Here is a 6,129-nt window from a genome sequence, read left to right as displayed (position 1 = left end):
AGTCCCATATGTTATAGGGAGTGAGCCTATTGCCCATATACCGGGCACAATTTCAAACTCCGTGCTACTACTTAGAAATTTTCGAAAACCTGAAAAATCACCAGTAATACTTTACGCAACCCAGCGAATCCAAGACCCATTGTCAGGCAAACGCAATTGCGACCATTCGACTAACGAGACAGTCCTCAAGAGAAAACTCAAGATATATTATTATGTATGTCAGTTGTACATGTCTCAATTATATGTACAATCTCACATATAAGTAAACTTGAAGAAGATGTCGACAAAATCCTATGATTACGAGTGCCTATGTTAATGTTTTATTGTTTGAATAATTCATTATAACTATTACAGCGTACGGTTTAACATTTAGTTGTAAATTGACCGTCTCCTTATGTGAGGCTATGATGTAACTGCGTGGGTCGTGGCCGGCCTAGGTATCTTAGACTCAAATAATAGTTTTATTTATCACCTAGGTTAGGCGATAAAACAGATGAAATGATGTGGGTTAATGTGATGTGTGTGAACTGTTTTTGTTGGAATTGTTATGGAGCTCGTAGTTTAAAAAAACTAAAAACAAGATTTAGATTTAGATTTCAGTTATGACCGTCCCACTGCAAGGCAAAGGCCTCCCTACCCTCCTTCCACTCCTCTCTGTGGAGCCTGCTCAACGTCCACATACGTCGCGACAGGCCCAAAAGGAGATGGCGGGACGAACGCGACATCTATGACAAAATATGGCCGCAAAAAGCTTTAAAAACAAACAAAACGTAAAAACTAAAAAGCAAGAAATGACTATTACAAATACTGATAGGTTACCCACCCACTGATAGGTTAGAAGTCGGTGCCATAAGTTCTAAACAAAATTATTCATTAAAACCTTAATAGATACCTAGTATGTAATGCTGTTTACATTTTCTTGACCATTTAGTTATATAATTTTGAAGTTGGTATAATGGGGTAAGCAGAGATAGTCGTAATTTGTTTTGTCAGTTATTTTCTGGATTTGACTTCACTTTTAGGTTTTTTATCATTTAAGCAAGTGTAGGAAACATGTATCTGTATGCAAATATAGGCTTCAGACTTCATATTACCTAAATAATATCGAAATTGATAAGCCCAATAATATTTTTTAAGATACTAAGCTATGTATTTGTGTTATAGCTTTGCGAGGAAGATGTTCGCACGCACGCAGCTCGAGTATGCGATGTATCGATAGTGGAGAAGCCATCCAAAGCACGCATCGATATTATATGGAAAGATGCGTGATATATCACGCATCTTTCCATATAAAAAAAACATAGCTTAGCTGAGTCCGTTTCCACCAGTGCTAAGCTATGTGTACCAATGAATATGATTAGTGAAAGCCAAACGCATCCACAGCAACGTAGCACATCTCTGGTGGAAAAGCACCCCAAGGCCATAAGCTCAACAGTCACGCATAGCTGGTCTCTTACAAAATTATCATTCATCCGCTGTCCATACTTTTGGCAACATGACGCGAAATCCTTGAGCGTACCATATTAAGATGTCGTTGTCAAGATGAAATCGAAAGTATTTTATTTTTGCTTAAATAAATTAATTCTGTTTGGATTGATATATTTTACCTACATAAACTGTATGTCTATTATGAGAAAAGTAACAACATATTATTGTCAACATATTATTTTGGGGTATGTGTCGTATTTATATTCATGTGCATGTAGTAAAAAGGTTGGTGGTTATTTCAATGATACAAAGAGACACTCTAGATGAGATGGAAATATGACATCAAAGAGGTGGCGGGTCAAAATTGGATACTAAAAGCCCAAAATAGGAAAAAATTAAGGATTTTTTATGGGCTTATCATCATTACTTATGATGATATCATAAGTAATCATCATCACCATAAGGTGATGATGATAAGTCTAGATAGATTAGTTGGGTTTGCTTCTGACAAGCATAAATATAATAGCTGACGGTTTCTTTGGTGAATTAGATTCGATCGAAAAAATCTGTCCAAAGATTTCCAAATCAGGGGTCTACTCCGGTTCTCGAATCCGAAGTTTCGTTTAATCTTCGGCCGTAGGTTTTATTGATTTACTAATAGAATTACTTGAAATAACGTTTTATTTTTAATTTCATATCAAAACCTATTTATTTATCTTCATTTCATTCCTTCATTTTTGTTCACGAAAGTTCGCAATAAATAGAATTGTAGTATGCAATCTGCGAAGATTTTTCGTTCGTTCGTTGAATTAGAGTAGGCCACCAGACTAGCTCAGTTAACCACCTATTAGAAGAAGCACAATAACAACACATCTACTTACTTCTTCCGGGATTACAACGCGTGATGTTATGTCAATAAAAAAGTAACAATTTCCTTATTCAGTCCTGTTAGCAGTAGTAACAGGAGTATAAATAAATTGTGTTATCTTAACCGACATTAATTCTGTTCATGTAGGCACTGGCCTTCGGCTCAGAAATAAAACTTTGTTTTAAAATATTCATTCGTTTGACATTGTGTATTTGTGCCTGGGAATATGTGTCTGGGGCTTTTGTTTCTTATTTTATGTTACATATAAGGTAACCTAACCAAATAAGGCCTACCTTATTTTTATTACCGCCTAGCTCGTAGGTTTAAAATGACAATGGGCTGATAATTTCAAAATCTTATATTTATTTATTAAACTTTGTAATAATGGAATCAAAATGGCTTTAAAAACAAAATTTACAATTTTATAAAAACAAATAACTAAAGTGTCACTTTGGCCTTATTGGGAACCCTATGTCTTAATAAGGCCTCAATAAAAACTAGTAAGTATTCAACTTCTTAATTATAACAAAACTTTGTCAATGCTTATAATAAATGTAATGAGATCTTATTAATTAATTTTTGTCATTATACATCAGGCTAAACGAGTTTCTCATCATGTAATACCCAAGTAACATCTTTGAAGTCATCGGCACCCCAGCATCAGTCAAACGAATGAGAATAACTTCTTGTTCTGTAGCCAATTTAGCGACCGACCTAGCTTTCGTGTAGTGGAAACCACTCTTTAGATGATGCGTACTTCTTTGGATGTTATATCTGGCTGCAGCAGCCTACCGGGTAAAACAGGGTGTATAAAATTCGAAGGGTGAATAGATACTATGAAGAATTTCCCGATATCCATTCACCCCTTTTCTGTATCTATTCACCCTGTTTACCCCTTTCTACCATTTTAACAGCGTTTTCCATCTTTTGCAAAATCCATTGGCTTTCTTTTTGACAGAAGCTGGTGATCCGTTTTCTTTGAAATTACTGAAAAACAACTATGCCGTAATAAGGCCTACACGTTTTTTTTGTAGGCTTTATTAGGGCATGGCACATAGGTAAACAAAACAACGATTATATGAAATACACCGATATTATAGCTATTTCACTAATGTGAGGAGATGGCTAAATGTATAATTGTCATACAGACAAAACACGGCACGTCGTATACTGATAAATATAAAAATACTAACAGTTTACGCTACTCGAATTTTATAAAAACTAAAGTGCGCTCCACGTCGTGATTGTTTTCGTCTGTAGGTTCCAACATAATCGCGGCACGGGTTGCTTGCTGTGCTCAAATTAGTAAAGTAATGTGCATGCACACTTCTACAAACTTTGGCGACCATTTGACATCGGGAAGAGGGAAATTTTCAAAATAGGCTTTATTGGGGCATAGGCCTTATTTGGTTAGGGTACTATACTTGACGTTTAGGCGTGGTCTCTACTCCAGACCAGTCTGAAAACATGGACGTCATGTCCAAATAAATTAATCTAAGTCCAATGTCGTCGGAGCTGCGGACTACATAGCGGGTTTACCGCGGCTCCGGCTTGAAAAGCAGGAGTAGGAACGGGGCAGTTTTTAGTCAGTAAAATCTGACACTCCCTCTCGCCTCGCCCAAGGCGAGAGAAGTCATTGGATGAAGTCCAATGTCGTGGAGGCCTAAAGGTTTAAAACTGGGTCAGTACCTATGTGACTTCTTAAGACTTACATGTACTTTCTAAGATTATTTTAGAAACCATTGATGGTGAAGGAAAACATCGCGAGGAAATCTAGGTTAATAATTTCTAATTATAAGTTTGATATCGTCAACCCGCATTGAGCAAGCGTGGTTATTATGCCCGAACCTTCTCCGTGCGTAAAGTAAATATAATAAGCAGGAGTAGGAACGGGGTGGTTTTTAGTCAGTCAGAGTTTGACACTCCCTCTCGCTTTGCCCAAGGTGGGAGAAGTCTTTGAATGATTTTCCACCTTTAAAAAAAGAAAAGCAAGCTTAATAGAAGTACTACCTACAAATTCTCAACCAATTTTCATAACAATAGTAGTTATAAAAACTTGTTGTATGTATATGATGCAATCAGGCAAGAAAAGCATAGATTTATCTTAGCAATTGTTATCGCAATCTGCATAACACTTTCACCTATGCGAGTGAGATGTCTTCCTCGAGATTGTAAAGATTCAAGGAAGTTATTAAAGACAACGTGTATAATTGTGTGACATAAGATTTCCCATAGAGATGTGCTATGTAGCTATGCTACAAAGATGTTATAGCTAAGCTGTGAAACTATGTGAGGGTTTGCAACAATAATAAGTTATGAAGCTGTGCGAGTAAGGTGAGAGCTATCAAGATTCGCCGCCGCAAAGTAACTGTGCGAGTAAGATTCTCAGCTCGAGTATGCGATGTATCGATAGTAGGGAAGCCATCCATAGTACGCATCTTTCCTTAGCTTACACTTAACACTGGTGGAAACGGACTCCCGTTTCCATCAGTGTTAAGTATACCATTGAATATGATAATACCCAAACGCAGCCACAACAACGTAGTAGTAGGAACAGGGTGGTTTTTAGTCAGTAAGAGTCTGATACTTCCTCAGGCCTCCTCAAAGTTGGGAGAAGTCATTGGATAATTTTCCTCCCACAATAAAAAGCCAGATTGACATAAGTTTAATGTCAATCCCTTATATTGACTTGTAGAAGAAGAGTAAGTACTCATGTGTTTATTCAAAAAATACCTGATATGTATATGTGTATGTCAACACGAACTGGTAATCGAACTCGCTACCGATACGGTCACTGGCGGTCACTCGAATGATCTAAACAGAGTGTATTGTGTGTCAAGTTTCTGAGAAATGCTTGGAAAGATGTACAAACAAATGTTTGGTCAAGCGTTAGTATTTGGTTAGTGGGTTCTGTATAAGAATTTTATTTATTTAATGCTTGGGCCGTGGATTATTTTCTTATACACAACTTTATTTACATCAATACTTTCTTCCTTATTTATACACAGCATAACTTTAACGTAGATAAATATGCAACATATCACTAATTTTACTATTTCATTTCATTAGTACGATGTAATAGGGGGCAAACCTATTGCCATATACCGGACACAGTTTCAAACTTCGAGCCTGGTGCTCATTCTAAACCGTTTTTTTTTGTGAGACAAATCTGTAAACGAGCATACGGTTGACTTGATGGTAAACCTGGTGGAAACGTATGTATGTGAACTTGTATGTTTGTAAACGCACCCACGACACTGGAGAAAATCCTAGTGTGGGGCAACGTTTTTTTTTTAAGAAAGATTAAACACCAGAGGCGTTACAAGTGCGCTGTTGGCTTTTTGGGGGTTAGGAATTTAAAGGTTGTTTGGGAATAGGGAATTTACAAAATTGGTTAACCTCATTTATACAACGCAAGCGTTGTTTCGCGTCGGTTTTCGGTGAGGCTGTGGTATTACTCCGGTCGAGCCGGCCCATTCGTGCCGGAGCATGGCTCTCCCACACTTGCGTAGCTTCGAATACAGAAGAACGGGCAAGAAACTCCATTGTCACTCTTTCAATAATAAGTTACTTATATTTTTAAATGTTTTTTTTTTAATTTAATATTTAAAAATGTAACAAACAAGTATAAGAAATAAATAAATAATAGTTACTTAATTATTTGTACTTCAACCTATCATCACAATTAATAAGCCCCGAAACAAACGTATCACGTTTAAACAAAGTAATCAAAAACTCGAAACCAGCTCATTACCGTATATCAAGTTATTAAAAAAAAAACGCGCTACACAGATGTTCCAATTTTGGCAACCCCGTCTCGAGTAACATTTTTG

Source organism: Spodoptera frugiperda, chromosome 16 (genome assembly GCF_023101765.2).
Source record: "Spodoptera frugiperda isolate SF20-4 chromosome 16, AGI-APGP_CSIRO_Sfru_2.0, whole genome shotgun sequence".
In the NCBI taxonomy this organism is placed as follows: Eukaryota; Metazoa; Arthropoda; class Insecta; order Lepidoptera; family Noctuidae; genus Spodoptera; species Spodoptera frugiperda.
This window is presented reverse-complemented; position numbering follows the sequence as displayed.